The sequence below is a fragment of the Littorina saxatilis genome, linkage group LG16 (assembly GCF_037325665.1).
Source record: "Littorina saxatilis isolate snail1 linkage group LG16, US_GU_Lsax_2.0, whole genome shotgun sequence".
Lineage (NCBI taxonomy): Eukaryota > Metazoa > Mollusca > Gastropoda > Littorinimorpha > Littorinidae > Littorina > Littorina saxatilis.
The window spans coordinates 42,123,793-42,134,485 of record NC_090260.1 but is presented as its reverse complement, the minus strand read 5'-3'; the positions used below and the strand labels follow the sequence as shown (position 1 = coordinate 42,134,485).

General features: G+C 43.8%; 1 long non-coding RNA gene across 1 annotated transcript; it reads left to right on the top strand.

Moving 5' to 3' along the window:
* The first annotated feature begins 1,452 nt into the window (after window positions 1-1,452).
* LOC138951089 (uncharacterized) lies at window positions 1,453-5,005 on the top strand. The gene is made up of 2 exons (XR_011450981.1): window positions 1,453-2,324; window positions 3,489-5,005. It is a non-coding gene; the product is annotated as an uncharacterized lncRNA (long non-coding RNA).
* The last annotated feature ends 5,688 nt before the right edge of the window (window positions 5,006-10,693 follow it).

Genomic DNA, 10,693 nt, shown 5'->3' with positions numbered 1-10,693 from the left:
GAGACGACGCGGGTGTTGGCCCGACTAACTTTTGCAAAGAGGCAACGAGGCGGCCGACAGGCGGCCGAACACCTGTGCTATGGCGGCACGCATCCGGTCCGATGTTAATCGGCCCGATGACTTGTTGGACCTGCTGCCCGACACCTTATGCCGACATCGGGAAGATATCGATTTCAGCGGGAAGACATCGGGACGATGTTGGCATAAGGTGTCGGGCCGCAGGTCCAACAAGCCATCGGGCCGATTAACATCGGACCGGGTGCGTGCCGCCATAGCACAGGTGTTCGGCCGCCTGTCGGCCGCATCGTTGCCTCTTTGCAAAAGTTAGTCGGGCCAACACCCGCGTCGTCTCTTTTGACGTCACCGCCCCGATTTTTTGAAGGGTGTTCGGCCGATTATCGGCCGCTAATGTCTTGCTGGCTGGGTGCAGCTACAGATACGGCAGTATGTACAACCCCCCCCCCCCCCCCCCCTGCCCCAAGTGTAACAGTGCAAAATCCACTTACAGCTACAGCTACAGCAGTACAACAACCCCCCTCCCCCAGTGTTAAAGTGGAAAACAAACCTACAGATCCAGATACAGCAGTATGTACAACCCCCCCCCCCCCAGTGTAACAGTGCAAAACACATCACCAGCTACAGATACAGCAGTATGTAGAACCCCCCCCCCCCCCACCACCCCCGCCTCTACCGCCCTCACTGTAACAGTACAAAACACACCTACAGCTACAGCCGTATGTACAACCCCCCCCCCCCCCCCCTCAGTATTACAGTATAAAACACACCTACAGCAACATGCAGATTCAGCACGGTATGTACAACCCCCCCCCCCCCCCCCCAAGTGTAACAGTGCAAAAATTACTTACAGCTACAGCTTCAGCAGTATGTACACCCCCTTCCCCTAAGTAACAGTACAAAACACACCTACAGCTACAGATGTATGTATACCCCCCCCCCCCCCCCCCCCACCCCCAATGTAACAGTGCAAAACACACTAATTACAGCTACAGATTCAGCAGTATGTACAACCCTCCCCCAACCTGTAACAGTGCAACAAGAAGGGCAAAGCCCATACGACTCACATGCTTGACCTTGACCTTTACATGACCTTGACCTTCAAGGTCAAATAACTAAACCTAGCAATGACATCATACACTCAGAACTGCTTTACACATTTTTCCTACCAAAATACATGTGACCTTGACCCCAGGTCAAGGTCATCCAAGGTCATGCAACACAAAGCTGTTAATTCAAGACATAGGAAGTACAATGGTGCTTATTGGCTCTTTCTACCATGAGATATGGTCACTTTTAGTGGTTCACTACCTTATTTTGGTCACATTTCATAAGGGTCAAAGTGACCTTGACCTTGATCATATGTGACCAAATGTGTCTCATGATGAAAGCATAACATGTGCCCCACATAATTGTTAAGTTTGAAACAGTTATCTTCCATAGTTCAGGGTCAAGGTCACTTCAAAATATGTATACAATCCAACTTTAAAGGACCCTTGCGACCTTGACCTTAAAGCAAGGTCAACCAAACTGGTGTCCAAAGATAGGGCTTACATCGCCCTGTATAGCATACATAGCCAAGGTTGCCATTCTCGATAACTTCAGAAAAAAAAGCGAAAATGTGAAAAATTGTCGTTTTTAAGGGCAGACCGGGTAGGCAAAATGAGTTATTTTTGGTCTCATACACCTTTTTGGGGTTGTTGCATTTTTCACACCTTTGAACATCCTGGAATGCATTCAATAATCTGCTTTTGTCATTTTAGACATGTATTCATGTAAATAAAACCATTTTCAAACCGATGTTTTGTTGTTTTTTTCTGTGTTTTATCAAAAAAATCGAAAAAATGGTCAACTTTGGATACTCCGTGCTGGTAAATGTGCGCACATGACATGACCCTTCGCTGTTCAAACTGTGTGGAAATTTCCGTTCTTCAAGATGACGTCATCACCGTTGGGGAATTTCCGTTGACATAGGCACAAAGAGAGAGAATCCGTTCCAACCGAAACCCCGGAATTAATATATGCAAATATATGTAGGTCAAAGGCATTTGGCGCAAGCGCAGTAGACAACTTATCAGTCCCCCGGTGTCAACAAATCCATGACGTTTTCACCGATTCAGCAGCATTTTTCAAAGTTTTGAGCTGCGGAGAACAACCCTAACATTGGAAATGTTCGGCATAGTGGCAAGAAATATCAGAGAAAGATGAACCAGCAGCAGCGAACAGTAGAAGGAAGTAACAACACTCCGAAATGAACCAACATTATCGTATTGAAGCAGACGACATTCTAAGATTCTTGACTCGACGAGGTGGGTTTTGCTTCTTTCTCTTTTCGATCTTGTTTGTTTGACAACGTGATTTATTGCACATTGTTATGTTGTTGTTGTTGTAAGAATGTGTTAGGGTTTGCAGGTAAATGATAAACAGTTTGTGTCTGAAGTATTTTGCGTGTTTCTTGATCCAATTTACTGACCATGCCGCCGCCGCAACCCCCCCCCCCCCCCCTCCCTCGATCATCTCTGTGATATCGTCTTCACAACCCCTATTGTATTGTTCTTCGCTGGCCAGTCCTTGAGAGCTTACTATGGTGTAACATGTCATCATTATTCTTTGTCTGGGGTCAAACTGAGAAGCAGCATCTGATCGATGTAGGACTGACACAGTTTCTGTTTCTGGTCATTGACCGTAGGAAAATTAGTACCTTACTAGAGAGCGTTCTCTAATTCTAAAGGATTGGTTTACACCAGCATGGCTGACCAACCTATCATTGACAGCAATATTGTTGTCAAATCTTTTCCATTAACTAAGGAATAAAAAAATAGATCCAATTTACTTCACCAAAGAAAAAAAAAAAAGAGTTAAACTAAAGGACTGGGGATGCAACTCATGAATCAAAAGCATAAAGATCACCTGCAAACAGTGCTAGGTTTAGGAAATCTGAAAATGTATACACACACACAGAACACACACACACAAAACAGACAACAGACAAGAAACAAGCAAATACATAGCAAGTGTGATGAAATAAATTAATTTTAAAAGAAAAATATGAAAAGAAAGAAAGAAAGAAAGAAAATAATTCAGCTAGTTTCAGTATTAGTTCCTGTGTGTATGTGATTGTGTGGTTACTCAAATCCCATAGTAAACTTGACATGTAAATTTTGTGATAGGGGCCAATTAATGAATGTCTTTTGTGTGTGTGTGTGTGTTCGTCAACCGACATATGTGGGTACGAGCCGCTGAGGTGGTTGTAAGAAAACCCGCCTGGTTCAGTGGTTGGGGGCTGATTGGGATTTCTGATTTACCGGCCTAGCCAAAAAGTTGAGGTACACCCCATGTAACATGGTCATTTGCAAAATAAAGTACAAGCACTTGTTGACGTTTATATTGAGTCTTAAATTTTGCAGCTTATTACAAACAAAAACCATGGACAGTTGTATCAAATATTAAATCAGTGTTTGTGTATTTATTAGGTTGGAGCAAGGGGAGAGCCAGTCCTCCTGTGGTGGCAGCGAGGAGAAAGATTGACCTGATGGAAAAGTTTGCTAAACCGGAACTACCCTCTTCCACAGCAGAAACATCAGCTTTGCCATCTTCTGACCAACCATAAGAAGATACAGATACTTTGCCATCTTCTGACCCATCACAAGCAGATATGGATACTGGTACTGTGCAACGTCACTCCGCTGACATGTGTTGGGCTTTTGTCAACATTGATCAGCTCAATCTATTGCTGAAAGGTCTATATCCTGTACTGAATGCTTGTCTGATAGCAGTCTGATTATGAAAGAAGGTGATGCATCAGCCCAAGGATTTGCACAGGCCCTGCATCTGGAGTGCATATGAGTGTCCATTCAAGTCTGCAGTTGTTTACTCTTCTCCCGGTGTTTGCAACGCTTCGGGTGGTAAAGTTGCATTTTAAATAACGCCGTGTATGACCATGTTGGTACATGGAAAGGGACATTCAGCTTTACAGAAATTTGCTGCAGTGTTAGGATTGAGCACAGAAATATTGTAATTAAAATGTTGCAACTTTTGAATGGCTTGATAGCTTTGTTCCATTTGTGTATATATAATTATGTAATGTTGTTGATGATTTGTGAAGCATCATTTCTATGCAATGGAATAAGAAATCAGTGCATCCGTTGGGTTTTTATGAATCTGACAGTTTGGTTTTGATCAATATTTTCATATCAGCACAAACACAGATAATTGACTTTTTTAATGTTTTCATATGATTTTTTTTAAATCAAAAAAATCTGATAATTTGATTATCAAATCATTTCCCCTTCATAGTTAAAGTGTTATTCTGGTTAAAAAAAACCACCCCATTAATTCAAGCTCTACTGTGGTACTAGTTTACCGGGGTACTAGTGAGACTCTTTTACATGCTGTTTTCTCTACATGTAATTTGAGACAAAATGTGGTAATTAAAATGTAACTTTTGAATGGCAAGATGGATTTGTTCCAATTTTGTATATGTTGTTTATGATTTGTGAAGCACCATTTCTGTGCATGGAATAAAAATACAGTGGATTCCTTGTGTTTTTATGAGTCCGACAGTTTCGTTTTGATTCATATCTGCACTAACATAGATGAGTTTTCAAATGATTTTTTTAAAAAAAGTCTGGATAATTTGATCGTCAAATCATTTCCCCATCATAGTAAAGTGGTTATTCTTATAAAAACATATCAATTCAGGCTGCACTGTGCTACTAGTTTGAGGTACTGGTTGGAATCTTTCAAATGCTGTTTTCTCTGAATGTAATTTTCAGACAAACATCTGTAATTAAAATGTTGCAACTTTTGAATGGCTTGATGGATTTGTTTCATTTTTGTTTATGTTGTTTATGATTTGTAAAGCGTCAGTTTTGTGTATGGAATAAGAGTTAAGTGCATTGGTTGGGTTTTTATGAGTCTGACAGTTTGGTTCTGATTCATGTTTTCATATCGGTACAAACAAAGATGGTTGTTTTCATATGATGTACATGTATATATAAAAAAAATCCTGATAATTTGATTGTCAAATCCTTTTCCCTACATAGTAAAGTGGTCATTCTGATAAAAACATATGAATTCAGGGTGCACTGTCCCAGCCAGCAAGACATTAGCGGCCGATAATCGGCCGAACACCCTTCAAAAAGTCGGGCCGGTGACGTCAAAACATACGACGCGGGTGTTGGCCCGACTAACTTTTGCAAAGAGGCAACGATGCGGCCGATAGGCGGCCGAACACCTGCACTATGGCGGCACGCATCCGGTCCGATGTTAATCGGCCCGATGACTTGTTTGACCTGCGGTCCGACACCTTATGCCGACATCGGGAAGATATCGATTTCAGCGGGAAGACATCGGGACGATGTCGGCATAAGGTGTCGGGCCGCAGGTCCAACAAGCCATCGGGCCGATTAACATCGGACCGGATGCGTGCCGCCATAGTACAGGTGTTCGGCCGCCTGTCGGCCGCCTCGTTGCCTCTTTGCAAAAGTTAGTCGGGCCAACACCCGCGTCGTATCTTTTGACGTCACCTGCCCGACTTTTTGAAGGGTGTTCGGCCGACTATCGGCCGCTAATGTCTTGCTGGCTGGGTGCAGCTACAGATACAGCAGTATGTACCACCACCCCCCCCCCCCCCCCAAGTGTAACAGTGCAAAATTCACTTACAGCTACAGCTACAGCAGTATAACCCCCCCTCCCCCCAGTGTTACAGTTGCAAACAAACCTACAGATACAGCAGTGTGTACAACCCCCCCCCCCCCCCCCCCCAGTGTAACAGTGCAAAACAAATCACCAGCTAGAGATACAGCAGTATGTAGAACCCCCCGCCCCTACCGCGTACCGCCCTCACTGTAACAGTACAAAACACACCTACAGCTACAGATACAGCCGTATACACCCCCCCCCCCCCCTCAGTATTACAGTATAAAACACACCTACAGCAACAGATTCAGCAGTATATACAACCCCCCAAGTGTAACAGTGCAAAAATTACTTACAGCTACAGCTACAGCAGTATGTACACCTCCCCTCCCCCTTAGTAACAGTGCAAAAGACACCTACAGCTACAGCAGTATGTACAACCCCCAACCCCCCCCGCCACCACTGTAACAGTACAAAACTCATTTACAGCTACAAATTCAGAATTATGTACATCCCCCTCCCCCCGCTGCCACCACTGTAACAGTACCAAACATACAACACTCCACCCCCTTCCCTCGTGTAGAGCGCAAAACACACCTAGAGCTACAGATACAGCAGTATACAACCCCAATCCCCCCCCCCCCCCCCCCCCCCTGTGTGCAAAACACACCAACAGCTACAAAAACAGCAGTATGTTCACCCCCCCCCCCTCCCCCTACTGTAACAGTACATAACACACCTACAGCTTCAGCTAGTTACATCTATGCTTGGCGCTGGTGGACAATATTCACTTTTTTTGGCAAAAACCGCCAGTTTTGGCCAAAAAAGACAAAGATTTGGCCAAAACAACCCACACATTTGGCCAAATAAAATAGATTTGGCTATAACTTTTTTTGGGCCAAAACTTTCTATGTAAAAGTTTTGGCCAAAACTGTTTATGTTAGCTAAAACGGGAGATTTGGCCAAACTTCTGCCACAAAAAGATTTGGCCAAAAAAAGATTTGGCCAAACAAAAAAGATTTGGCCAAATCTTCACTTTTTGGCCAAATCTTTTTTGTTTGGCCAAATCTTTTTTTGGCAAAATCTTTTGTATTTGCTGGCGCTGGTGGACAATATTCACTTTTTTGGCCAAATCTCTTTTTGGCCAAAACTTTGCTTTTTTGGCCAAAACTTTGCTTTTTTGGCCAATACCGCCAGTTTTGGCCAAAAAAGTGTGTTTTTGGCAAAATAAGTGAATATTGTCCACCAGCGCCAAGCAGCTTGGCGCTGGTGAACAATATTCACTTTTTTGGCCAAAAACGCACTTTTTTGGCCAAAACTGGCGGTTTTGGCCAAAACTGGCGGTTTTGGCCAAAACTGGCGTTTTTGGCCGATACTATACTTTTTTGGCCAAAACTTTGCTTTTTTGGCCAAAAATGTACGTTTTTGGCCAAAAAAGTGTGTTTTTGGCAAAAAAAGTGAATATTGTCCACCAGCGCCAAGCAGCTTGGCGCTGGTGGACAATATTCACTATTTTGGCCAAAAACACACTTTTTTTGCCAAAACTGGTGGTTTTGGCCAAAACTGGCGTTTTTGGCCAAAACTGGCGTTTTTGGCCAAAACTATACTTTTTTGGCCAAAACTTTGCTTTTTTGGCCAAAACCGCCAGTTTTGGCCAAAAAAGTGTGTTTTGGCCAAAAAAAAGTGAATATTGTCCACCAGCGCCAAGCTGCTTGGCGCTGGTGAACAATATTCACTTTTTTGGCCAAACACGCACTTTTTTTGCCAAAACTGGCGTTTTTGGCCAAAACTATACTTTTTTGGCCAAAACTTTGCTTTTTTGGCCAAAACTGGTGGTTTTGGCCAAAACTGGCGGTTTTGGCCAAAACTGGCGGTTTTGGCTAAAACTGGCGTTTTTGGCCAAAACTATACTTTTTTGGCCAAAACTTTGCTTTTTTGGCCAAAAACGCCAGTTTTGGCCAAAAAAGTGTGTTTTGGGCAAAAAAAGTGAATATTGTCCACCAGCGCCAAGCAGCTTGGCGCTGGTGGACAATTTTCACTTTTTTGGCCAAAACTATAATTTTTTGGCCAAAACTGTTGGTTTTGGCCAAAACTGGCGTTTTTGGCCAAAACTGGCGTTTTTGGCCAAAACTGGCGTTTTTGGCCAAAACTGGCGTTTTTGGCAAAAACCGGCGTTTTTGGCCAAAACTGGCGTTTTTGGCCAAAAGTATACTTTTTTGGCCAAAACTTTGCTTTTTTGGCCAAAACTGGCGTTTTTGGCCAAAAAAATGAATATTGTCTATCAGCGCCAAGGGGTACTCAAAGATTTGGCCAAAAAATGAAGTTTTGGCCAAAACTATTTTTTGGCCAAAACTTTCAATGCAAAAGTTTTGGCCAAAAAAAGATTTGGCCAAATCTAAAACATTTGGCCAAAAAAGTGAAGATTTGGCCAAATGTTTTAGATTTGGCCAAATATTTTTTTGGCCAAAACTTTGCACTTAAAAGTTTTGGCCAAAACATGTTTTTGGCCAAAAACACACTTTTTGGCCAATAATGTACGTTTTTGGCCAAAAAAGTGTGTTTTTGGCCAAAAAAGTGAATATTGTCCACCAGCGCCAAGCATATACATCAGTATGCACACCCCCCCCCCCCCCCCAAGTGTAACAGTACAAAACACACCTACAGCTACAGATTCAGCAGTATGTACAACCCCCTCCCCCCCCCCCCCCCCCAGTGTCACTGTGCAGAACACACATACAGCTACAGATTCAGCAGTTAGTATGTACACCCCCCCCCCCCCCCCCAAGTGTGTAACAGTGCAAAACACACCACCAGCTACAGATAGATCAGTATGTACACCCCCCCCCCACCCCAAGTGTTACAATGCAATACACGTCACACCTACAGCTACAGATACATCAGTATGTACACCCCCCCCCCCCCCCCCAAGTGTAACAGTGCAAACCACACTTACAGAGCACTACAGATTCAGCAGTATGTACTCCACCCCCCCCCCCCCCCCCAGTGTAACAGTGCAAAAATCACCAACAACTACTGCAGTATGTACCCCCCCTCCCCCTACAGCTACAGAAGTATGTTACCCCCCCCCCCTGTAACAGGACAATACACACCTACATCTACAGCAGTATGTACACACACCCCCCCCCCCCCCACTGTAACAAGACAAAACACACCTACATCTATATTTACAGCAGTGTGTACAACACCCCCCTCCCCCACTGTAACAGGACAAAACACACCTACATCTACATATACAGAATAAGATACAGCAGTATGTACTCCCCCCCCCCCCCCCCGTCACTGTAACAGCAAAACTAACATTGAGAGCCAAAAAAAACCGAAATCACTTACTCGCTCCATCCGTCGGTTGTCCTCGAGTTGACGTCTGAATCTGATTGTCATTGCCAAGAGCCTGACTCACTGGCTACACAACTATTCTCACCGCCACCACGTGGCACTGGGACCAGCACTCAGATTGAGATCCCGAGGCGACATTCGTCTCGGATAACATATCATCAATGTGCTGTCCAACATTCCCAAAAATGTCTCTTCTTTCGATATTAACTTGAACTAAGAAAACAAATAAAATTCGCTCACGCGGGAAAGCAGCAGCCATTTGCACACTCAATCTTGTTTACCGTAAGGAAAGCTATTTGAATATTTCAAGTAAATGATGGCGTATTTTTAAAATGTAAAACTCATGATTTGAGCTCATGCTGTATTTGATTGCAAATATGCAAATAAAACTTACAATTAATTATCCTACTCCTATGTGAAAAAGTCAACAAATATGAATAATTTAGTTTCGCATTTGCATGGTCAGTCTCATAATGTCACGCCGTTGCTGGACCGACGCTTGAACAGGGGACGTAACAAATGTTAAAATAATGATCATCAATTTGTTATCTCCCGTAACTCTGCATAATTTTATCGACAGCAACATTGCGTCGGGCCGATGTCGGGGTTTATTACGTACATTTGCCGAGTTTTACACAGTCAAAACGATATCGGCGCTACAACGGACGTCGACACACGACATATGACGACGTCACCCGACTGAAATCGTCAGTCGGCCGACGAAAGCTTGCTAGCTGGGGTTGGACCACGGAATCATTTGAAATAAAATTGACACTGTAATGCATAGCACGCTTTCACCACAAGCCGGTATGATCGAGCTTTGGTTGAAATCTTTCGCGAGCGGTATCTCGTATTTGTCCGCAATGCATTGGTGCTGTAATGACACCAATGTGTGTCCATGAGGGACATAAATCTACAAACAATATTTGAGCAAGAGTTATGAAAAAATGACGGTTATAGAGGAGGGGGATGTGTCCTCTAACTTTACAGCTCGGAGAGTGTTTAAAAAAAAAAAAAAAAAAGCTCGGAGACACCCGGGTAAGTCCTTACCGGAGTTTCATAAATAACACTTAGTGGACTTATCGAGCGGAAGTGGTTTTACAGGCCAGTATATGAGTTACAGCTGTTTCAAGAATATGGGCCCGGGACTGACTTTCAGTGGAGAATGGATGGGATAGTGTTAACTGTCTGTCTGTACCGCTGTGTGTGTTATCTATGTGTAGGTACAGGACTGAATTTCAGTGGACTGACTTTCTGTCTGTCTGTCTGTCTGTCTGTCTGTCTGCCTGCATGTCTGTCTGTCTGTCTGTCTGTCTGTCTGTACCGCTGTGTGTGTTGTCTCTGTGTAGGTACAGGACTGCCTTTCAGTGGAGAATGGATGGAATAGTGTTAACTGTCTGTCTGTACCGCTGTGTGTGTTGTCTATGTGTAGGTACAGGACTGCCTTTCTGTGGAGAATGGATGGAATAGTGTTAAATGTCTGTCTGTCTGTCTGTCTGTCTGTCTGTCTGTCTGTCTGTCTGTCTGTCTGTACCGATGTGTGTGTTGTCCATGTGTAGGTACAGGACTGCCTTTCAGTGGAGAATGGATGGGATAGTGTTAACTGTCTGTACCGCTGTGTGTGTTGTCCATGTGTAGGTACAGGACTGCCTTTCAGTGGAGAATGGATGGGATAGTGTTA